General features: G+C 36.9%; 1 long non-coding RNA gene across 3 annotated transcripts in view; it reads right to left on the bottom strand.

Moving 5' to 3' along the window:
* The window catches only part of LOC107306672 (uncharacterized), a 151,668-nt gene that overhangs the window by 19,925 nt on the left and 105,603 nt on the right, over positions 1-26,140 (bottom strand). For all 3 annotated transcript variants that reach the window (XR_004305856.2, XR_014947754.1, XR_001552233.3), the window contains exons 3-4: positions 18,391-18,531; positions 18,136-18,284 (exon numbers count right to left, since the gene is read on the bottom strand). This is a non-coding gene — a long non-coding RNA (uncharacterized LOC107306672). The remainder of the gene's footprint in view (positions 1-18,135; positions 18,285-18,390; positions 18,532-26,140) is intronic.

The following is a 26,140-nucleotide window of genomic DNA, read 5'->3' as shown; positions in this document are numbered from 1 at the left end:
CTAGTTAATAGCATGGTGTTACGTATAAAAACTTTCTACATCAACCAAAATGTTAATGTAGTTGGTCTTCAAAGTTAGAGATATCAACCTGATCTGGAACAAAATATTTCCTTGCAAAAGTTTTTCTTTTCTTTTCTTTTCTTTTCTTTTCTTTTCTTTTCTTTTCTTTTCTTTTCTTTTCTTTTCTTTTCTTTTCTTTTCTTTTCTTTTCTCTTTTCTTTTCTTTTCTTTTCTTTTCTTTTCTTTTCTTTTCTTTTCTTTTCTTTTCTTTTCTTTTCTTTTCTTTTCTTTTCTTTTCTTTTCTTTTCTTTTCTTTTCTTTTCTTTTCTTTTCTTTTCTTTTCTTCTCTTTTCTTTTCTTCTCTTTCTCTTTCTATTTTTCTCTTTCTCTTTCTCTTTCTCTCTCTCTCTCTCTCTCTTTCTCTTTCTTCCCTTCCCTTCCCTTCCCTTCCCTTCCCTTCCCTTCCCTTCCCTTCCCTTCCCTTCCCTTCCCTTCCCTTCCCTTCCCTTCCCTTCCCTTCCCTTCCCTTCCCTTCCCTTCCCTTCCCTTCCCTTCCCTTCCCTTCCCTTCCCTTCCCTTCCCTTCCCTTCCCTTCCCTTCCCTTCCCTTCCCTTCCCTTCCCTTCCCTTCCCTTCCCATTAATAGTGGCTTGAGTAATACCTCTTTCTTTGTAAGAGATATTTACTAATATGAAGCACTCAAGTTGATATTAATAAGGAACTTTTCATGTCTGTTTACTTTACTAATGCTTCTGAGTGGCTTAAAACAAGTAATTAATCCTTTGGTCTCACATATCATTTTATATAAATGTCCTCAGTGAACAAAATTACATGTTTATTTTTTAGGGATTCTCAGGTACCTTAATTCTAAGCTTTCATTCTTGTTTACTATCATCATTATTGTAGTTCCTAGTATTCCCGTTCATGGACACGGCTGTGACAGATTGGGTGGAAAACACAGAACAAAATACAAAATCTTACTCGGCAAAAGCTTGAAAGAAACACAGAAATTCACTTTCCATAAGCTTGAGAGCATAAGTTAGGAGCAACAGTTGAAGAGATGGATAATTAAAGGCATACCAGAATCAGGCAATACAGGTCGATACAGTAGCCATTGAATGAGGGACTAAAGAGTCATCATAAATTGCATTATATGTACTAAGTGACTGTTCAAAGTAAACAAATATGGTTTCAGTAATTAATTGATATTCAAATAGAAAATAAATAGCAAGCAACTGAGCATTATAAGGCTCTAATTCCATTAAGAGTTCGGATGATCCCATAACTGAGAGCTCAGCTTTGCATATACAGCCACCCTGATGGACATTGGCACCCTTACTGAACCCTATGGAAATTACCTGGAATCTGTCCAGGCATCCTCCATGGTGGCCTGTGTGAGTGAAGTGGGTTTGTGTTGTTGTTGTTGTTGTTGCTGTTTTGTGTTATTAGAACTGCTCATTGGAAATACAGTGTTTAGTACCTGTATGCTTTCCTCTTATTTACGTGTAGTATCAACTCCACTCCACTACCTACTACATGTGCCTCCTTTGACTATGATCTTTCTGTGCTTCAGGCTCTTAAAAGCTTCCCAACAGTAAGCTCATATCTCCCAAGCCTTGATGGTTCAGACAAAGAGTCTATTATAACTCTTCTCTCTTCTGTGTTTGGTGGACTCGCTATTTTATATGAAGTCATACCTAAACTACAGGGCTTTTTCACAGGGGTTGGATGTTGAACAGAGCATCCCATAAATTATGCAGTATCTCTTTTTGGAAACTTGAAGAGAAGAGCTCTGTGAAACATTTATAAGGAAACCTTGTATCATAGAAAAACGGCATTGTATGAGATTACAGGCAACCCTGAGATTTGTGAACATCTCTGAGAAGTCTGCACATCAGTATGCAAGGTTCGGGCAAAATTTCCACACTGTGTAAGAAGGTTCCTCTTTGCCCAGCAAGCTGTAGAATACTTCAGTCCCCAGTGGACCTCTCTCAAGCAACAATGCAAGTAAGTTGCTCTACTTCTTGTCTCTCTGTTGAGAGTAGGTTTCAAACATAGCTACCATGCTGGTTTCTTGCAGAAGGATAGAAATGGAAATCTTGACATTATTTCATGCTTCCTGAATTTCGGCATCAGAGTTACATGATGTAGTGAGATTGACTTTCTTCAGCAGCGATTTGAAGAAGCAGCCATTAGCAACACAAAAGGAGACCAATCTCCTGAATAAGTGTGTGGCTAAATTTGGAAAGCTTTAATGCTTTGTACTTCACACATGTTTCTGACTTCCTGCTGGTGGAAACAGCGATAAGCAAATTGAGACCCTCTGTTCCTCACATAAGTGACACAAAATGTTAAAATACTAGGTGATGGGTATCAGAGAGTGGGAGAAAGCTCCAAGTTCATTAACAGGCATGTCCATGATAGCTGTGTCTGGAGGCCATCATTGGGTCTGGTAACTTGGTGTGCAGTGCAACAAACAAACATGGAAGTAAACTACAGCCTGTCCAAAGAATCTGCAGTGCAAATAGAGAAGAAAAAGAATAGAAATAGAGAAGAACAGAGAAATGCAGAACGGTATGCTGTTTCTGAGATATGCTTCAGTCATGTAGTCCCATATTCACTTAGTGAATCCCAAGGGGAAAAAGAGAAGCAAACACAACACAGAAGCAACAAAAAACAAAACCACAACAGAAAAACAGCCACAGACCCTCAGCAAATACCTTCTGTGCAACTTTCCATTTTTTTTTTTCTTCTTTTTTTTCCTGCAACTGGCAAGCAGCAAGCCCTTCGTATGAGAGGATATTGACTACCTCACCTAGGTTTTTAAGCTCTTAGTTATCAGAGAGCCTGGTAAAATCTGTTATTCTGGCATCAGTGTTACTGCTGATTACCATTTCACAGATAGCAAAGAAGCCTAAATTGCCAATAATAATTGCGAAAGACTTAGTGAATGAGGAGTAGGAGGCCGGCAGAGAGATACAGTAAGGAAATGTACAAACTACAAATTGCCTAATTTTATCATTTGACATATTCCTTTTCCTGCAAAAGTGGGATATTATAAAAAATGGACCAAAATGAGATACCCAAATTGACTTCATCTTGGATAGATTTTTAGGTGCACAGGAATTAATAGTATAGTAGTCAAAATAAAACATCTTAAAAGAAGAAATATGAATTAAAAGGCTTTTAGCTTTTGAGAAAGGAATCCCATTGTAATTAGATCATGAACTAAGGCCTTTCACTGCTGCAAATTCACACTGTGCACTATTTAAGTGCCACCTCTTGATTCTCCTACTGCAGCTTCTAATAGCAAACCCTGTTCTGCTTTTCTTTGTGCAAACCCAATCACATCACATCAAATTATACAACTAATTAACACAAACTCCTTAAAAAATTGCATATTATTTTGGCAAGCCAAATTAACGTCAGTCCCCTGAAACCATGTTTAGTAATTCCCACTGACTGTAGTAACGCCTACTACTGAGAGAAGGGCTAATCAACTACAGGCTCTCCTGCTGATGAGCTGAACCAAGTAACCAGATGTTTCTGCCTTCTAGGCTAATGAAAATGTCATGCATGTTTTTCTCTCAACCTAGATGAAGAACTAATTCCACCACAGCCATGATCTAGGTAGCTCTTGTTTGGTGCTGCATCCACAGCTTCTGCTGGTGAATCCTGAGCAGGTAAAGGTGCTCTGCCTTGAACCTGCTAACACAGCACCCTGAGACAGCCTACTCATAGGGCTTCCTTGTACAGAATATGGAGAACAGAGATAAAGCTGATGAACATTACTGTGTCACTGTAGAAATAAATAATTCCATCATGTTGTACCACATATAAAAGCTGGGCAAAGTATGGCTTTTTGTGTATTGGTAAGAAGTCCCACCGGCATTAAATTACTTAATGAGATGTCTATTGCAATTAAAAGAGGCATAACATTTGTATTAACATTTTAAAGCTTGCTTATTTCAGGAATGTCAGTTTACATGAGTTTAAATAGGCAATAATGAACATGATGAAGTATTCCATATTAAAACTGAGTACTGTGTAACTGTCTAGTAAAATCTTAATATTAAACTATACTGTAGAACTTACAGGGCAAGATGGAAGCTTCGTATTTAGATATATCCCATCCCAAATCTCAAATAATGGACTTATGATTAAATATGAATACAAATGAAAAAATTGCATTTGTGTGTGATTTCACAAAATACATCTACATGATACATTTACTTAAAAAGCTCACAGCATACTTTGATGGATGATACAGTCATTTTCAGAAACACTAAGCCATAATTTAAAGACACTGTGTAATTATTTAGCAGCAATATTTTCTGTCTTCCACTGACTTGTACCTCTCATGCTAGATGCTTGTGATAGATTAATAAACAGTTTATCAGTAAGTGCTACTATACCAACAGCTTATCTAGTGCAGTAAAAGGATGCATGGTACATTTAAAACTGTATTATGGAGGATGGTAGTTAGATCCATCTATGCAGCTTTGGTTTGAGAAGTGCAATGAATGTGTTAATTTTAGTCCCTTCCTCCCTCTCTTCCCCCCCTCCCACCCAGCAGCAAGGTACATTCTTTATTTTGTTTTTCAATCAATCTGCAGTAGTATATATAGTAAGCAGAAGTCAGAAGTTAGTCTTTTTATATTTTAGATTTCTTTAACTTGCTCACTGCTGTATTAACATCTGTTCTGAAACTCCCACCATCACAGCAAGGAGGCATCAATTAACATCAGTTTGGAAGTGACAGATATTTAGTCAGGGAGGAATAAAACTCTATAGCAATTTTTGCCAGCAAAACCTCATCATGTATGCAAAGATGCAGTCTACTGGTAGCACCAGTTCAATATTTGAGGAGATGGATCACTGAAAGAATGAGGTTTGCCTCTCATGAAAGGAGACATGCACAAGCCCTTAATTCTAAATTCAAAGATAAGGCCACTGAACTGAGAGTGACCTGGCTCTGGTCCCAGACAGTTGTGTTTCACTGGATACAGTTTCAACAGCAGAAAATTCTTGCAGTGTGAGAGGCAGTTTAGTCTTTCAGAGTGCTGGGTTCACGTATTATTGAAAAAAATATTGGGATATTGAAATTTACCCAGGTTATCATGGCTTGCTAGAGTAGACTGTGGACTACCTGACACCTGGCTGTCCTAAATCACTTAAGGCACAAGGCTGTAGTTACTGAAACAGTCTAGGTTTCTGGCAGGGTTTCAGAACTGGTTCCTAGAACAGTGGGGTTGAAAAATCCACTGTTTGATCATCAAAAAGGTATGGTGTTTTGCAAAGATCAATGTCCAAGAAGTGAGAGAGTAGCCTTGGGCCATCTTTGCAACTGTACAGGTCTTCCATTAGCTTCCTTTGCTTTCTCATGCTATGACTTTACAAAATAGGATAGCCTTAACAAATTAATGGGAAATGAAAGGTGGAAAACTAATCTAAACATTGTAATTATATTGCCTTCCTAGGCAAACAAGATATGCGTTTTTAAAATGCAAAGAAAGCTGGGGTGGAGGGTGGTGAAAGAGAAAAGTGTGGAACCAGGCAGAGATTTTTGGAAGAAAAAGTGAATATTTTAGTTGGAAATTAAAGATTTGAGGTGAATAGCAATTTTCAGTGAAAGCATTTATTTTTCAAAAAGGAGACAGGCAGTTTTATTTTCACTGAGGAAAAAGTTATTTTAAAAAGTATTTTTTATTATCAGTGTCTCCATTCTATGATTCTATGAATGACAAAAATCAAATAAACACTGCTGAACTTTGAAGAACTTTGGCTTAGGTTCAATAGCCATTTTGATGCAGAGTAGTGGTCTTCTACTGGGGAGTCAATAGTTGCCTGAAATACATTAATAGTAGCTATTCCAGTTGTGAAGTTAATTTTCCAATATTAAAGAAACATTCAGAGTAAAAGAAAAAAAAAAAAGTAGATACATATAAGTCTATGTATATCTATCTGCTGTTTATCTTGCCCCACAGCTGCTGCTATGAACAGCTTTTCTTGTACTCCCACATCTATCTTTATATGAGGGTTTCTCTGAAAGTAATGCCTCCTGTTTTATTATGCTGGCCCATGATATCAGAAGCAGATGCTGGGATGGCAGTAGTGGTTGAACCTTCCCACCAATATTCCATTACATTTTCTTGCCATGTGGCAGATGGCAGCAGAGGGGCAATCTGACACAATAGCATGTAACATAGAAGTGTGGATGAAGTGAAGGTTTATCATTGAATTCTTCAATGAGGAAAGAATGACATCGCTGATATTCAATGACACTTGCTGAATGCTTATAGAGACCAAACAGTGGATGTGGGCACAATGAGGATGTGAGTAGTGCATTTCAGCAGTGGTGATGGCGATGTGAAAGACAAGGCACGTTCTGGATGGCAGTTTGTAGCTGTCAGACAATTAAATGACATGTCTCAGTCAGCTCATCTGCACGAATTGGCTAATGGTTGTAACAGTGTTGAAAGATAGCATTTCGTAGCTGAGAATTTGCTCTATCAACTGGTGTTATTTTGTTCTTTGTATTTGTTGCAGTTTCCATAAATAAATAGGAGGCATTACTTTCAGAGTGGCCCATGTATATATACAGACACATACAGAGAAACAGGAACATTCTAATATCATCAGACAGTTTTGGAAACATGGTAAATTAAATACATATTTAGAGAGGATATAATTGAATATTCCTCATTGTCTAGTGGATTTTAGAAAATGAAGATTTTTCTTCATTTCAGAGTTTCTCTCTGAACAACTTTCTACCATTCCTGTTTTAACAAGTTTCATAAACTTTTCAGTGATCTTACTTGCCTGGGCAGTAAAAATTGATGAAGGTATACTCACATCCAAAATAATACTGAGAGCTGAGAAAACCAGTCTTTTGAGAAAGAGTGGAATGACCTAGGATATCTATTACTTCACAAGTTTCTCCATCATGCTGAACATCTTGTAGTATGAATGAATCCTGCAGCATTTGGGATTACAGGAATGTTGTATCACACTGGAAGTTTGTTTGGCCCACTGTCCTGTGAAGGGTGATCAAAGCCACTCACTTCAAAGGAAGGTGCAATGAAGTATGAACAAGACACTTATGGAAATACCCAGCTTTTGATTCTTCTTTCTTATTCCAGACAGCCAGTGAATGGCTTATTCTTTGTAACTAGAGAATTTTTACTCATATGTTATTTTATTTTATTTTATTTTATTTTATTTTATTTTATTTTATTTTATTTTATTTTATTTTATTTTATTTTAGTATCATCTGTACCCTCTTTTCACGTACAAAGATCTTTCCGTTCCATTTCAGTAACACTGAGATACTTAGTGTAATTTTCTTGCATGATTTTCTCCCTCTATTATCAATACTGTATAGTTAATACTGGTATTCATCCATCTTAACTGATAAGATAAACTTTTTGACTGTCCAGCAGCCTTTGAGAGACTAAGGTGAGCAAGTTATAATGGTCTGTTCAAAGAATTTAGCCTCCTTTCCTCTTTGCAACACAAAAGCTTCAAAGGTCATTTCAGATGAACTTTGCACACCACGGACGTGCTCATTCAACTTCTTGCTGCACTTCCTTTGCAGGAAAATGTTGATAAATGGGTAGCTTTTAAGATATATTTGCTGTGTATGTGTTTATTCCTTAATAATGGGACAAGATGATGAAGATTGTTAGAGAAGTTAGTTGCTAGGAAGGGATCTTAAATAATCTGAAAGAACCAGAAAGTATTTTGACAGACATAAAGTAATTAATTCTTTTTTTCCCAGCTTTTTTGAAGGATAATAGAATGAGCTGGACTTTTTCAAGGAGTAAAAATACTCTGCTTTGTGCATGCCAGCTCCACTAAATTTTTGGAGGGAAAGGTTTTTCTCTTCTGTGCTTGTACTGTAGCTGAGAATAAAAAGATCACTTTCCTGGTAAGGCCTTCAGGTCATCCTTCTGTAGTGTTCTTGTTTGACCTCAATAAGTCTAATTATTAGATTAATCTGAATTTTGAATTTGTGTTCAATTTTATTGTGCTGACAGAAGTGTCAGACACTCAAACTGTTTTCCTGACATGAGGATAAGACCAAATCCCCATGCTGTAACTTGTGCATCATTGGAATGTTGAAATGATTGAATAGATAGAATGGTTTGGGTTGGAAGGGACCTTTAAGATCACCTAGTTCCAAACTCCTGCTATAGATAGGGACACCTCCCTGTAGACCAGGTTGCTCATTCAGCCTCGCCTTGAATGCTTCCAGGGAGGGAGCATCCACAACCTCACTGGGCAACCTGTTCCACTGTCTCACCAACCTCAGAGTAAAGGATTTCACCCTGTCATGTTGCTATCTGCCTTTATAAGAAGTTCCTCCCCAGCTTTCCTGTAGGCCCCTCCATGGAAGGCTGCTATAAGGTCCTCCTGGGGCTGTCTCCAGGCTGAAGAGCCCCAGGTCTCTCAGCCTGTCCTCACAAAGGAGACGCTCCAGCCCCATTTTCATCTTTGTGACCCTCCTCTGGACCTGCTTTAATGGCTTGATATCCTTGTGTTGGAGGCACCAGAACTGGATGCAGAAATGGTTTATTTAGCAAACTAAGGTAAGATTTGAAAGTGTTTTGCACAATATTTAAAAGGAGAAACCTTTAACTTGACAGGGAGAGCAAAGATACAAATAAAAAGACATAGTTTGGTCTGAGTAGTAGCAATAAAAATAACAACAAAAGGAATTGAGAAAACTCTGGAATAAAAGACTGTGATCCAGTTTAGGTCCACACATGGTAATGCATTATTGAACAGTTATTTCTCCCAGTTAATCATTAAATGCACTCCTACACCCTTAAAAACCAATGTGAGGAATATTTTTTGGACAGAGAAGAAAAATATACACAATAGATATTTGAGTAAGAAGCAAGCAAACCGACAAAATAATAGTTCCGTGCTCCGTACAGTTCTATATTCTTTTACAACTAGGTTGTTTCATTACTAATTCCAGAGCATTAGTATGTATTGTGTTATTCTGTACAGCTTGTTGTACAGAAACAATTCAATAAATGAAAAGTCTGAATTCTAAGTATTATTATTATTTTTGTTCAGATTTGCTTTGTGATGCAAGATTCTTTTGATTGCTTCAGACCTACAACAATCCCCTGTTGTTTATCACAAATAACAAGTTGTTTTATTTCTCTGGGCTTGGAAGTTTCATTTTCTTCTGTTGCTATAATTTCTATACATTTTTAACACGAACATATTTTCTTACAGAAATGGTCTTATATCTAACAGTACCTTGTGATTTGTTGGCTGTGAAAAGCATTCTAGTTGATGGAGAAAGGGTGAAAATCATTCCACCCCCTCAACAGAGTGAACTGAACTTTCTAAGGGTGTTTTTTGGTTCCTTTTTGAAAGAAGATATGTAACGACCTCCTTTCCAACTGCCCATTTGTTAGACATCTTTATACTGAGCTAGGAAAGAAGTTAATGGTTGTACTATTAATTTTGTTTCCCACAGAATTCTTACTGTACCAATTTCATCCAGCACTGAGACATACAAATATCTTCTCTGTGCAAAAAACTCCCTAGTGTCTGAAAGAGAATAGTTAGTGCTGATTTGCCCAGGTTTGCCACTTTTTCAAAACTGTACAAAACTGTATGGTTGTCCTTTTCAACTAATGTTTTCTGTTGTGGGCAAGTAAAAGAAATTCTGACATCCGGGATAATAACTTATCTCATTTTCATGTCTGTCTTTCATCTCTAGTGAATGCCTTGCATATTTGCCATATTGAAGGCCAAATAACTGCTGTCTGACAACAACACTGTAATTTTTAACTATAGTGTTTTAGCCACCTTTTCTGACAGTCGGAGCTCTTTAGAGCCCATAGTCATTGATTCACTGGCTTTATGAAAGCAGACAAGCTGAATCATATTATTTCCTTGTCCTCTTTACCATTTTGCACAAAAGAGTACATATGATTTTTTTTTTTTTTAATATGAACTCCTACTTCCATTACTCCCCACTGGATTCTTTAACAAAGATGCGATTGGTCATTTTGATCTTGTTTTGATGAGAAAATTTGTTCTGAGATACTACTGTAAGATGACCAGAGCTTGTCTTGCAAACTGATAAATCTGCATAACCAATTTATACAGTTTTCTAACTGTACAAAAAAATGAGGCACAGCTAATAGCATGCCTCTGATAAGAGCCTGTTGACATTTTAACTGCTGAAGATTCAGTTTAAACCTGCAGAATCTAAATCTGCTGTTGTGGGGGTGGAAGCACTATTTCATTTCTTGTGGTCAGGAATCCCTCAATTGCTCTCTTACAACTGCAGGGGCAGCTACATTAGGTGAGTGTGAATTCCCACTTCAAGAGTGGATCTGTTCAGAAGAGGTGAATCTGTTATACAACTTCCTCCTGAAAGCATGTAATTTCCTCAGGAATTCAAAGGAAACACTCAGTATTTCAAGTGTTATTGCAGACACCCCCACTGCATCCCTGCATCTCCTTTGCTCAACTCTACTATTTTATATTTCCTTTATTTGTTTCTTTGTTTGTTTATTTACTTTGGAATGTCCCTATAAGACAAATGTGTTCTAGTCTCTCCCATATTCAGAACCAACAAGCAAACAACCAAACACAACAAATCTTATATACTAAATGTTCTTATTTCTTTGGTCATATCCCTTTGAATCATGTGTGATTACTGTCTGGGATTCTTCTTTCAAATTCTTCTTCAGTCCTTCTGATTCAACAGTCTACACTGAAATGCTTCTCAACAAAATCTATAAGACTTCTTCCCTGCTTCCAGTGTGGAATTCACTCGTATCTTACATCACATACCCATTTTCTTCTATTTAGTTTTCTTTCTGCATGGAGCAGTCTTAACACTCTAATATTTTCATCCTTGTGTGAAAACTCTCTGACTCTTCCTGATTCCCTTCACTCTTTATGCACCCTTTTAATCTTACCTTTGCACAATTTTTTCTCTAAAAAAAGACGTAGCCATCAGACTTGTTATGGGCTACATAGATATCTAATTTCCCCAAATGCGCCCTTTGTTTCAACAAAATCCTCCTCTTTTCTGGCTTGCTTGTCCCTGCAGGTGTCCATCCATGGGCTCAGGTTCAGCAGTCAGAATAAACCAGCCAAAAAGTCCCTCAACATCTTTTTTTTCTCTGTCTTTCCCTGTTTTTCATGTCACTACTTACAAATACTGTGATTTGTGACTCACACCTGTTTCTGACTTTCTTCAGTGCGTGTCTAAGATGCAGCCTGCCTGTCTTCACCAATTCTTTACAATTCACCTTAAAATTTATCTAAAGAACAGCACTGTCTCAGGCATTGACAACTGCTGTTGATTCTTGTTTATATTTACCTACTCAAAAGACAAAAACAACAACCATTTTCCAAGCTCATTATCTCAGTTTCTCAAGTCACTCTTCTAATTCCCTGTTCTCATCTCACTGAATGTTATCTTTCTCACCCTCTTGACTTATTAATACTTCATGGTGAAGTCAGGGTATCTGGCAGATACCTACCATCTTTTGGTCAAAGTTCAGATGAGATCAGTGGTGTTTTCCCACAATTCTAAACTCTTCTACAAACAACATTATTATCTTCTAGATCTTTAAATATTTTCATCTCCTTGTGTCTGCTTGGGACTGAAGAAGGGACGTGTCCTACTTGTATAAGCATTCATCTGAGCTAGTTTTCCATTGTTTTCAGTGGAATGTAGTACATATTCTGTGGTGCAACTCATTCTGACTTATTTAAGGTATTTACTGCAGGGTGAGATGACTTGACTTCGCAAGTGAGATTCTTCATTACTAACTACAAAGGGAATACAGAAAAACAGCTCAGATTTAGATGTATGTTTTGCAGCTATTCTAACTAAAACAATTATTTAAGCAAGAGTAGAAATCTGCTATAGACTCAAACACTAAAATTTAGGCATGTACAGTGTAGATTTCTACATGTGAATTAGGCTGTCATTATAACAACAGAGGTCTAGTTAGTGGAATCAGCAGAGCCTGAAGAACAATTCAGATGATCAGATGCATGCACCAGAATGAAATGTATCCCTGTCAAACCACTTCTAACTGGATCCCTTTCTTGACCTAAAGCAGACGCTGAACTTACAGATGACTATAATTAGGTAAAATGAACCTCCATCCTAAATCAACACAAACTGTCAACAACTTTTTTCACATTGTTGGCAAATAAAGCCACCACTGTCACCTTAGCTTATTGTAATGTTGTCTCAGTTAACAGAACTGCCTCTAAAAAAACCTTAAATTTATTTCACCTTGATGAATTTGGAATTATTTCCAGTATAAAAATACTAAGAATATGAGCTTTTGATGCACACAGAATGCGACAATATTACTTTTATTGGCTCGTGAAACTAATGCAACACAATTTGATAATGCTACAGACAACAGAAAACCACTTGTCTTTCTGGAAACAGAATCTCAATCGAATGCTACCAACATGGGACTGAAACACTTTTTTTTTTTACTTTTTCTTTTCTTTTCTTTTTTTTTTTTTCCTGTTAGAAGAAAAAAAAAAAGTCTTTAAATCATGCACTGCTTTTCCCTCTCATGTGAAGTAAGAGAAACAAACTTTCCTCTAAGAAAAACATATTAAAACCTAACACTAGTTAATCCAACTTCCCCCGTTGCACACACACAAAAAATGCTATTGCCACCCACGCCTCTGCAGAATATTTTATTAAAGATCTCTTCTCTTAAAACAAAGCTCATTTTAATTTTTTTATTTTTATTTTTTGGTTCCTAGATTCCCTTTCTTATATTTGGCATAATTTGGCCATAATTTCCAAGATGAAAATCTAGTTGGCTAAAGAAGAAACATTTACAGAGAAATATCAAGGCATCTTTTCCTTTAGACACGCCAGATCTTTAAAACAACCAGTGAATAAGTTGCAAACTCTTTCTTGTATCCTATGCAAGAAGATTTGAGACTCATATATATATATACTATTATATATAGTATATATATTTATATATATACTATTTCTCTTAGTACAGTTCCCTAAGCATTTCCCCAGTCACGACTTCTTTAAGTGGGCCATAGCTTTTGTCTTATCCTGCTAGATTTCGCTGGTCACTGCTAACATTCTTTTCATGAGAAAAGGTTTTGCCACTGGGCTTCTCTGCTTCAGACTTTGGGTGAGGAGTTTTCAGACTAGGAAACTTGTATTGCTCAAAGCAGAAAGCTACCACTTGGCTGTGTAATCCCTACATCTTCTTTGGTGGTACTGGGAAAGGGGCTGGCTATCGTGTGGGGTGTACCTGTGTGCTCAGCAATCAGTCCCAGTTTATCTGCACTAATGCTGTTGTTCTGGAGAGGGAAAAGTTCGAAAAGTTATCACAATACCTTCACAATGGGTCTTTTGTAAACTGAAAATAGCATGTACACACCAGAGGATAGTAGGGATACTGTATGCTTTACTACAGCTGGTGAGACTTACTCTACCTATAAGAATTTTGCTGGTTTTAGCAGCATTCCAGGACCATATAATTCCTCAGAAACATGAGCTTTCAGAATTGACAAATAGAAAAATAGGGTGGTGGGTTATAAATGGAGTGAATTTAGAGATCAGCTTCAGCTGACACTGAACATCCTTGCTTTTACTACATTCTGCTCATGAGACCTGAGTAATATTTCAACTATAAATTTTTGATGGTTCCCGGACTACTTGATATCGGACATAGTCTACTTTGTTTTCGTTCTGTTCTAGCTCCTTTGCAATCAATGGCAATACTCCTACTAAATTAAATGATGTGTGTTCATATAAAGAGGAAGTTGTATAAGCATTCTACATTCATTCTACATTGTAAAATGTCACTTAAATATTCTCCATTTCATCACTTGAAGCAATTTTCTTCACAAATCTGGAAAAATTCCTCCTCATAAGTTAAAAATAAAACTGGTGTGAATTGTACTTTTCTAAAGAAAAAAGAGAAGCTAAAAAGCATCCCCTTACAAGGGTGTATGTGTGTACTTGTTCATATCTTGAAAAAAACATTCTTTTTATGCCTCCTTTATCTCAGCAAACTGTCCGGCGTGGGATGAAAACATTGTCACATGCACATAAGACATGGGGAAAATGCATCCAACTGGCCTGTATTTTCTCATCTGTTACAGATTTAAGATCTTTAGCTCCACAACATTTCAAATTCCTAAAAATCTGAAAACCAGACAGCAAGAACTGTGCACAGAAGAAAATCTCTTTTCATCACACTGGGATTATTTTTCTATCCCAGGTGCTTGAGCCTGGGCTTTCTCTTAGTCTAATTGATAACCGGTGGGCTCCTCCCCTTATCCTGCTGACTTTTGTGCCTTCCCTTCCTGGGTGACTACTGTTTCACTTTTCTACCTCATTCACTTATGGTTGACCTGGAGCTCCTGGGTTAAGCTTGCCCACTGGTATTCAGCCTTGGACCTTATTATTGTTCTACTCATCTGACCTCCGATACACTAAATTCTAACAAGGTGATCTGAAAAAAATAACTCTTTTTTTTTTTTTCTTTCTTTTTTTTTTTTTTCCTGTGTGGTTTCATGGCTCGTCTTTTTACCGCTCTTGGCTGATGTTCTTTTCTCCACTTCAGACCACCAAGTGCTCTGCTTTAGTTTGTCAATTTATAGTGCTGTCATGGTTTCAAATGCTGTGACCATTGTGTAGAATATACTCTCCTGACCTCTGAGGCAACTTTCTGTATTTCAATTGTTAACTCATTAGGGTTTGGAAGAACAGCTGAAAAGAGAATGGCATTTTTCCCACAATTGCTTCCAATGAGCTGCTTGAAAAGTCATTGCTATCCAGGATTAAGAGAAATCAAGAGGATGCTGCTAAAAATTAGATTCACTTATTTTGCATCCTTGATCAAAAGAAACAAACAAAAACCCTCAATTCAAAATGACACTGATGCTTTTCTTTATCAGTTTGCCACCAGGACTCAAGTGAGAAAACATTAATAAAGCTAGCAACAAAAATGTAAACTAATTTGGATAATTCAAACTTGCCAAAGTATGCAAGATGAGTAATAGAGAAGTGAATGACAGGTACCACAAGATTTCATCTTGAAACCACCTACTTCCTTATAGGATGAGAGTACAACTTAACCAAGTTAATTAAAAAAAAAAAACACATCTCTTTGACTTCCTTCTTTTCCATTTAAGAGGAGAAATCATCTTGCTCACTGACCAAGTAAAGAGAGGTCCTTCTGTCATTTTGGGACAGATTTACAGCTTTAGTAAGGAGTTCATAACTTTCATACTTAGAATAGTTGTAAGCCTGTAAGTTCTAGTTTAATGCACAATTTTTTTAAGCAAAATATTTTGTATAATTTTTCTACAATTGTCCAATGTCATCAATATTTAGATGATTTTATGATTTTTTTATGATTTTTAATTATAACATCAAAAGGAAAAAAAATATATATATTTTTGATCTCATGGGAAATATACTGAGCATTGAAGAAAATATGTTTTGAGAGAATGCGTGCCAGTGTTCTCCCAGGTAATTCTCATCATGGATGCACATTTCTCTGATAAACTGAAATACTAAATGTATCCTTTGTTTTTGTGTCTAAGATAAGTAATAACAACTTACATTCCTATAAGTACTCATCTTCAAGATTTTCTGAGTACTTTGTAAACAGTGATTTAAATGCTGTGCTTTCCCTTAGGAAGAGAGTGACTTGAGTATATCTCTAATAATTTAAATAAGCACAATATGATAATGACATTTTTCCTCTTGATGTATGTAAGACTCTCTTTACAGGTGGGTAAACTGAGGCATGGACCAGCAATTGCCTTTTCCAAAGCCAGTACAAGTGATTTAAATGGTCTGTGGAATTTAGTCTTCTGTCCTCTAAATTACTTAACTGTTCAGTTGTTTTTGATAACTTATCATTTAATGATTTTGTTAAGTATAAGTCCATCAACTAGAAAAACTCTCTTTTAAGCTATGTGTATAAATGATATTAACTTAACATTTAACCAAATTAAAAAAAAAAAAAATCAGTGACTATTTTTTCAGAATTAAAAAGATAGAGTGAAGAGGAAGGAATAAAGTTGTGGTGTCTTGATCCTACCTAAAAACAGTGGATGAATTTGATTGATTATCAAACACTGTTAGAATTTTTGCTTTAATAAAAAAGCAAAGCCCACACTACACAGCTTGAATAAATTTTTCTAATATAATATTACTGCTGCCAGATTTTCCAAAGCTGCAGAATATTTATTTTTTGAAGAGGTAAAGAGCTCTCAAATCACATTGTTCTACTTAAAAATATATACATTTGCACACTATCAGAAAGTAATTTATATTAGTGTTAGCTTATGTAATTGTAAAAAAAGTATAAAAAAAATTTTAAAAAATCCCCCCCCAAAACTTAGCTGATTTTGTTGCTGTGCTTCTTCTGCATCATTGTGTTTAACATATGGTTTGTTATTACTGCTGCCTGTTCTTGGACAAAACTTTATAACCTTGGAAGTTTGTGTTTTGTTTTGTTTGTTTGCTTTGTTCCTTCTGGTTTTTGTATAGCACTTTTTGTATTTTAAAGTTTAAGTGGGTTACTTTCTCAGTGCTTTGAATCTCAGTTAAATTCTTCTCTCTTACGGTACTGGCATAGTAAAAACTGTGCTTGATCTGGACCAAAATGTATTTTGATTGTAAATAGAAAGTCTTCTTTTATGAGGATGTTCACTTCACATCTTGAGCAGTGTAATTTTTATACAGGTCTCAGCAATCAATAAAAAAGCCACAGGAGGAATGATTTATCTTGTTGGTTACAGAGACTGTCACCGAGAGAAATTGTAAAAGATCAATTTACACAACCTAGTGTGAGAATGTTATTGATATAACACGGCTGATCAGTTTCTGGTAGTCTATGGGCTGATGCCTAGGAGAGAGCCCTGCCCTCGGTTAGGGCTACTCACCAAGATCTTAATAGACTCACTGGTCCATAAAATGGACATGAAACCAATGGAAGGCAAGATGCTGCGTGCTCATGGTAAGCTAGCTGGCCTGCAGGAAAATGGATTGGCTGAGCTCCGATTAGTTAGTTAAGCAGTGTCATGCATCCTCCTTTTTTTTTTATTCTCTTTTTTTTCCTCCTGCTGTGAGAACTGTTCACTTGGAGACTCACTGCTTTAATTACAAAGGGCCCTTTTAACTACAGGTCACAGGAGTTGGCTCACTTGACAGGAAATAAGGAAACAAGCTACCTTCCTGGAAAAAAAAAATTAAACTTCCACTCCTCAAATTAGTTAAATGAAGCTTATCAGCACTTGTTAGTTGATCCTTTGACAGTCTGTTAATTGCAGCTGCTACATTAAGTTATGTTATAACCAGCAGGACATATGATTAAAAAATAAATAAATCTACGATATGCCACATGGCATGTGTTGGTGGAGAAAACAAAGTAAGAACGTTGTTAATCTTTGCTTGAAATATCACAGCACAAAAGACATTCTTGAGCCATTTTTCTCTTTATTCAGTGGAATTAAATTGTATTATAACTGAAGGTGTTTCTTTGGATCAGAAAACAGCTTCTTTATAAAATGAGGTTACAAAGGTTCTCATTGTGTCTTTTTAAGAAGATGCAACACAGCGTACTCTGGAAATGTAAGCAGTTTGTACTTATAGGCATTATACGTATGACTTTAAACATGCTGTTCATGACATGTACTCTTCATTGTGTTTTTTTATTTACAGACAATAATTTCTCACTGTTAATACTGGAAGGAAAGAAAAGAACATTAGCAGCATTAAGAAACCCCACAGCAGTTGTTTCTCGTTTGTAGGAAGTGACTCTTATGTATAACTGCTAGCAAAATAAAGGATCCAAAGGCACATCAAGGGGAAAAAACTGTTTTCATGTGTTTAACCTGTTAATTATAGTAATCTACACTACAGTATAAGTATTGTAACCTGGAATAGGAAACGGGTGTTTGAAAGAATGAGCTGACTAAGACAAAAATGATTAAATCCACACTTGAATGGATGATTTTCATATGTAATTTGAGCTACAAATTCTTAAGTTGTTTCATTTTCACATTTCCATACTCATCGGCACGTATCAAAGTGAAAGACCAGCTGAAATGAATGTTTTCTTACCTTCATCTACTGGAATATTTTAAATAATTCTCCAAGTCTGAAGGACATGTTCATCTGGTCCCATAATATATGTTTTAAGAGGCATTTCTTGCTTAATGTGAAGGCAGGCTTTGAAAGCTTGAACATCCCAACTGTATTGCTTCTTTTATCTACAGAAGAATGCATATAAATGCAATGTTACTTACATACTCCTGCACATTCAAAGTTCCTATTGATTATCATAGTCTTTCCACACAATAAAACTACAGAACACACCTCTCACTGAATTCATGATATGTGTACTGTACACAGACAAATGTGTAATATGAACTCCTCCAGATCCTTCATGTCTGAAAGTCAAATTCTTTGTTCTGAATATGGAAGTAGTGCAGATGCTGTCCCTCTTCCAATTTCATCCTGCAATCAGAACAAAAAAGAAATAAAGGCTACAGAAATATTATGTAAGCATGGTCACAGCACCTACTGAGCTTTTTTAGACCTCCCCTCTTACTCATCTTTGACCAGGTTCCAAGTCAAACTTTGGTCACAAATAGATGTTTACGCTAATTTTTCAAGTGGGGGCATTTAAAGGAAGAGTAACTTTCTCTCTGCAGCTGCCAGGCCGTTCACTGCCTGAGGCAGACATCAATCATTAACCATCCATGATCCTCCTCTGCCCTTTTTATGACTGGATCTTCCAGCCACCCAGTTCCTGTTCCTGTATCCTACACGTGGACGCTACCTGTGGAGAATGGGCCTAAACTGTTTGCCATCCAGCTGCCTCTGGCACAGTAACATTCTTCCTTTCTGCTTGAATTCCCTTCTCATTTTCCTTCTCTTCTCTCAGGGCTGCTACCAGATGCGCACCACACTCCCTGTCTCAAAGCTAGACAGTGATTATTCCCAAATTAAAGCTACTCAAACTGCAGACAAGAGTTCTGAGGAAGCTCCTCACCAGGATTTCCACTGATTCACTGTAGGGGCAGCTGGTCACAACATGCTGTATTCAGGCCATTAAAGCCTTTCTATAACAGAAAATCCCCCTGACCTTTTATTTTGAGAATCTCTCACATTTCTGTTGTTTGTAGAAGGTGTTTGATATTCATTAGAGGAAATCCCCTCGGGCTACAGAATTCTCCTCTTTGTCCCATGAAATTCCATTTAGGATGCAAAGTGACAAAAACTTCCATTAGACTCCTCTTGTTTGTATCTCTTGACAGAACACCAGTGGGCTCCAGGCTCCATGTCAGGCTCACACTGGTATGGCCAGGACCAAGAGACACACTGGTGCCCTGGGTCAACTGAAGCCTAGGAAATGAAAAGGTGTGTAAAGAAGAGCACAAGTAGGTCCTTACTGCACTTAAGTTCTTGCATTATAAAAATTCCCAAGTGAGCAATTTCCATCTCCAAAGTATCCTCCTGAAATCTTTAGCGTGGGGAATAGGCTGAGGAAAGCTCAGTTAATATGTCTTTGCAGTTAAAGTTCTTAGTAACTACTGTGGTAGCAATGTGTCCTGCATCACAGAACTTAAGATACCAGAAATATGGAAGAGTGTTAAAATAATGTACAACAAAGTCAACATTAAATCAGCTTTTCTAACACTTTTCTAACTTGAGAGTTAGGAAATTCCTCTGAACTTTAATTAACTCGTCTCGATGTTAACACACTGTGGTGCAAATGTATGTTACATATGTATGTTACATATAGTCACTCTTTCCCGTTGGCTCTGTCTACATCGGTATTGCAGGTGGATGAATCAGAATAAGAACAAGTTTGAATGTAGAATTAAAATGTTTTTTAGACCTAATTTTAGACTTAACTGCTTGATTTTACAGTCCAAGCAATAACTTTAACTTAAGCATTTTGAGCGTGAACAAAAAGATGATGAGGGATACATTTCTATTTTAGAAGCATTTCGTGCTATAGTTTTATACCAATTCAGAAAGAAATAATATTTTGCTTTCAGAATTACTCACAACTTTGAAATTTTGGAGTTTTTTGAACCTTTATAGGGGCTTCTGAAATGAATTACACTCTCAGGAATTTAGCTGATGAGTAAAGTTGAGGTGGTTTATTCAGCTCACTCCAGAATAGCAGCAGTTCAAAGGCTCATGCACATACCTTAAACCATTTTTAACTTGATGTAGAAATGTATGCCTCTATGCAATACAATGCTCCTTGTATCTATACTTAAACAAATAGACTAGCTTCTCCAGTCTTCTATTCTGGTAGCTTTCTAGGAACATTACTGGTAATAAAAAAACGTGAATTGAGTTTTTAATGACTAGATGCATTTTTGAAAGATTTCCAGCTGAGATGGTCTTCTGTGACATGGAGAGGCACTGAGCACTGCACCAAGCCTTGCAGGAACATGCCTCCTCCTCCTTGCTATTTGCTTCCAGCAGTGAGAGGGCTAAAGATGTACTGCAAAACCCCAGCCACTCCGACACTCAGCAGCACATGTCAGCGTGGCATTCGATGTATAAACTGAGGCTCTGGTGATTACCCCAACTCTTACTGCCAATTAAAAAGACAAACAGCCAGAGACACTGGCACCAGGGCAGAGGCTCAGAAGCCATGCTGCTCAGAGGATGGCTCAGCCTCTCTGTGGATATAAACAGGGCAGAAATCAATTTTACTAATTGCAGTGGATACCATGAGATCTGTATCACCACTCTTTTGGAAATAAAATGCCGGTAATGAAACCAGATGAAATGAAGATGTTACCAACTTCTGACACTTATGAATAACACACACATGAATAACAGTGTCTCAGATGGAATTTGGGATGTTGGTCAGTAACTACTGTCGAAATCTTCTGCTCTCTTTAGTTCCCCATACAGTTCCAATGGCAAAAGCATTTGCCAAAGTGAACTAACATCCTTACGCATCATGTACATGTTTGTGTGTTACTTCTGTTGTATGTTATTGCTGGTGAGACTGCAATGAGCCCAAGTTAATGACTTGTAGAAGTTTGCATTTGTGTTACCTAAAAACACACAGTAACATACTTCTGGGTCGTATTTATGGACTTGCATTTCACCAGAAATATGAACATTCAAGGTTGCTGATGATATATGGTCTTGGTGCTGGTAATGCAACTCTTGGCTGTAACATTCTCCTGCTATTGTAGATAAATTGTTATGACAATCTTGTCCTCACTTTTCTTTTTCTTCCAGTTTGTACACATTTTATAAAATTAACATAGGTCTTATCTTTCACTGTCTAACTTAGTATTTATCTTTTGCTTGGAAAACTTGTTAGAATTTGACACTAACATTTATGCCTTTCTGATCAAAAAGTTCTAACCAAGAAAACGTAGACATTTTGGTTGGATTGTTGGGGTTTGGGCTGTTTTTGGTCTTAAGTTCATTTCTCTCTAGAAAATGCATTTTTCCAACACTCCTGGTTGTACACAGTCAGAGCTTACAAAGTGCACCAAAACTGAAATATCAAAGAGAACCATTGAAATGAGATGCTTGTGAAATTTGTGCAATTATCTGCTATTAACTCATCTGGAATCCTGTGATGAGCAAACTGTGATTTTCAATGTGTTATTACATTGTTGCATCAATGGGTTGTTCAGCAGCTCAATTTAAAAAATACTCAAGAAATAATCATTACAAGAGGTAATCCTTCTCATTTGATTCAAATAAATCTGTTCCAACACGAGGCTAACATGATCATGGATCTCATGTGGTTTCAGTGCTTTGTTTGCATTTGCTTTACAGTATTTACTGCTGATTTTGTTGTCAGGTGTTTTATTTTTTATAAGATACCTTGAATTCTGCTTTCTAATTATGTAGAGAAGCATGAGGGATAACGGCTACCATTTCTGATTTCTTGCTTTAAGCCATACAATGTTGTTCTTCACACAGAATCTAAGTAAAGTGGTTGCTTTGTTACTACGTACAATACTACAAGATTTTTTATGTTCTGGATGATTCTGCCTATTCGAGTGGTTACTCAACTGGAATCGGTCCCTTCTAGCACTTAAAAGGTAGATCTATCTTGAGATTTTCACTTGCAGTTTTTAGATTTACTGTGGAAAGTGGCTGGCAGTATTCTGGAGTTAAGTTTGTATTGTGTCTTCTTTTGCTGTTGAGCAGACAGGCAGTCTGGAAAACCTGCCTTGTAGAAGAACCTCTTTATCAAGCATGTTAAATATGTAAATGTACTCAACAATTCCATTCTTAACCATATAGTTATTATTTCTACTATGTTTTCACTGTTCTAGAAAGAATTCTGTGACACTATTTCCAAAAGTTACAATGGGTCATCACTCCCTATTTGAGCTTGACTTGCTTTTGCTCCAGTGCTTGTTTTGTAAGAACTGCTTGTTGATAAAAATAATTGCAAGACTTTTTTTTCCCAGCTGAACATTACTGCACTATCTTGTGACTGAAATTTTTTGCTATTGGGCAATCATTTTGCAGAAGCTTGTACTCATATTTTAGGTTCACAGTATTGATTATGAGGTGATTTGTCTTTTAATTAATCACTCCTAGTGACCGCAATGATTCTATTTTGCAAATGCTGGCTTCTTCCTCTATAACCAATGTGAGCATCCAATCGTTTTGGATAGAAGATTATATTTCAGGGTGCCATGTGAAGAAAAACATGTAGAGTCTTCTAGCAGGCAAATACGTGCAGATGCATATGCATGGGAAGATACTGCTAGCAATCATTAGGTATGAGGAATTAGCTAGCAGTAGTTTTTGTGGTGCTGTAGGTGGGAAGAATAAGCCTATTGAAGTATGAGAAAGGCAGTGGTTCAGTTTGCAGCTGCTTATGTGCCAGGAGGAAGAACAACAAAAAAGGGAAGAGGGGAGGTCAGAAAGGATAGTAGTGTAATAAAGAAAAGAAAAAAAACAACAACAAGGAAAGTAAAAGAGGAGGGGAAATGGCAGTGCTTGTAGTGGGACTTCCTGTAGCATCAGTCCATGGACAAAGAAAGGGCAAAATAAGATAGTAACCAGTGATTCTAGGAGAGCAACTGAAAACAACAGGGCAAAGTATACTGTTAGATGGAACTGAATAGTACCCCTCCAACAATGAAAGCATGCCTATATATCATAGCATGCACTGAGTTTGCTGAGTTACGAGGTTGTCTGAGAAGAATGATGCACAGCCTACATCAATTTAGTACAAACCAAGCATTAGACATCAGACAAAGTGTGTCAACAGGAATTAAAAAAAAAAAAAAAAAAAAAAATTGAAAAAGAAGATGTGAGAATTTTCCCATGCAAAATGTCACATCCTTCTAAGACATTCTTAAAGAAGGAAAACACTATGAAGTATTTTGTTATCATTTTGTACGCTGTCTACTCCTCACTCATTTCCAGTGTGAACATTTAGTGCACAGTACATACAAAGCAGCCCACTTCACTCATCCTGTTCCAAGTGGACAAAGTGGCCATGAAGATACGTGCTAAGAGTGTTTATTTGGGAAGCTGGAACAGCGTGGCTGTAAAATCTCAGCCCAGCTTCCTGCATAGTATCTTTCTTGCCCAAGAAGGCAATCCCCTCACAACATAAATTACCAAGAGTTGGCCTCCCTGTGTGGGTGCTAATGGAGTGTAGGTGCAACTGTTTGAAGAGCAGACTTAACATAATGAAAAAATGCAGGTGTTTGAATTGCTAAAGTACTCACAGAGGAACTGCACCTGCCAAGAATAGGCATAGGTACATGAACACATAATTTGTGGCTGCACGAACGGATATCCAGTAGAGACCTTTTTAATAATTTACCACTGAGTCTGTGCAATAGAGTGTCTTACACTGGGAATAGCGTCCAAGCATGAAACAGCAAAAAGAAACAATTTGCTGCTCAAGAAAGGCTTGTTTACTTTGAAGACAACTTTGCTTTTACTGGTTTGTTCCTGCTCACTCTTTGCAGATTGTGTGTAGGGTGAGGCTGGCCAGGTGATTGGTCCAGGTTTCAAAAATTTAGCTAAGGACATCTGTAATTTTAAAAGAATCAATTACATATTCACCATGAAATTCAGCAGCAGGGATGCAACTTTCCAGAGTCACATACCTCCTCAGTGTTTCTCTGAGCTTGCTGTTGTATCCCAGATCATCACTTGTTGCCTTACTGACAACAGGATAAAGAGTCCGTCTCTTTGTAGAGGCTGTAAGAATACACATAGATTTCATCTTCTAAGGTGCTGTTTCTAGTTCATCTTAGGCTGGTGGCAAAAAAAAAGCTGTTTTTCTTGAATGATAGGCCTTCAGTAGTTTATACAAAGTGAATCTGTTAGTCTCAGATGAGACTAGAAAATATATAGAAAATATATTCCTTTTTTATAGAAAAGGAAGTGCATCACAGTGCATGCAGGTTGTACTTCTTGGCAGTAATGCAGAAGAGGTATTGAACAGCAGCAACTCCACCAAACATGAACACAGATCCTTGAAGATTTGGGGCTTGGGGGGTAGAAAAATCTGCAGTTTTGCCTGCAAGCAGTTGGTTCGTGCAAAAGTAACTACCCAGATATTCAGCTTTTGGGGGTTGTTACCGTTTAATTTTATTTTATTTTTTCTTTTTCATAGGTATTAATTATATATATTTTTTGTCATCCATATTCTCTTTCCTCTTGTGAAACGGCAGTGTTGCTGTTAGTTACAGTTTGGCAGTCCCGACTGAATCAGCACCTTCGTTCATAAGTGGTAATTACTGTCCTGGGGAAATGAGACCAACTAGTATTTGTGGACATGAAGATCTGGTAACAGTGACTGAAAGCAAAGTTTAAGAACTGTGTTTTTGAAAATATGTGGTAGATGGTATTTTATTTTGCTCTTGGCTTTGAAAGCAGTGTAATGAAATGACTCCTTTTGGAAACAAAAATTGCCTAATGATGTTTTTATCTCAAAATAAATCTTATGTTAATAAGGATCACTGGTACTGTCATTAGAAAGGCCAAAACATTCTGGCTTCCAGTGCTGAAAAGAAGAAAAAAATTAAAACAACAAGAGAATTTAAAGTTCTTTTTGGAAAGAAAAGAGAAGAAGGAGCAGGAGGAGGAGGGGGAGAAACAAAAGAGAAACTCTGTCTTTCAGTTCCAATAGTTCTTGATGTTTAAAATCTCTGAAGTTTTCTTATGTGTTATGAAAAGCTACAAATTTATCTTTTGCCGTTTTCCCAAGGGAAGCTGACCCAAATCCACCAGCAGCAGTTGAAAAGGTTTTTCCAAGCTTTATCAAATGGCCCCAACAGAGACCAGCTTAAAATTAAAAGCTTCCCCTACCAGAGGGAATATATGTGACTTTAATAACTGAAATGTGTTTTTACTTTCTATTACAGGGGTCAAAAGGTTTCTAAACAAACCAAATTTATCAATTATTTAGAGCTGATTTCTTCTGAAGTGGTATTTCTAAGATATTATTTGGTGGATAAATTCAATGTTCTAAGGCCAGCAGCAGCATTTTATTCATAACAAATTTCTCCTAAACTGAATTTGCTGGGGCAACTTAATTTCCACTATCGTGTTTGCACTGTAGAAATATCAACTGAAGTGTTATAGGGCCTAACTAGTGGGCTTTTCAAAGAGAAATTCCATAGAAGCATGCTTATTCAGCACCACCCTGCTTGCCATTTATTGCTTAAGAAATGAACTGGTTCACTGTGTCTGCAGTAGAATTCCTTTAGCTGCTGAAATATCCTTAAAAACCACAAGGCACCTTTAAAGTCAGGAAACAATACCTTAAACTACATTGTCACCCTTAGAGCAAAAGACAATAAGGTAACTGTCTGAAGTTTTGTTAAAGACATTTTAAGATGAGAGACACACACTCCTAGATGCACACATTTTCTTAGCTTTCTCTGAGAAATGAACACTTTGTTCAGGTTGTTGCGGAAGGGAATTAGCAGAAAATTTAGAAAGAGGCCATTCTTAATACCTAATAGGGTCCACTGACCATGTAAATACTCTGTTTGTTATACATTAGCTAAACATACATTGGGTTTCTGCCTAAAGTCTGCCATTTGGTGCAAGCAGAAGACGTTACGGAACAGTTCATAAATTC

This window comes from Coturnix japonica, chromosome 1 (genome assembly GCF_054131305.1).
Source record: "Coturnix japonica strain WE chromosome 1, WE-NBRP24, whole genome shotgun sequence".
Lineage (NCBI taxonomy): Eukaryota > Metazoa > Chordata > Aves > Galliformes > Phasianidae > Coturnix > Coturnix japonica.
The sequence above is the reverse complement of the archived record's forward strand: the minus strand, read 5'-3'. Positions and strand labels throughout refer to the sequence as shown.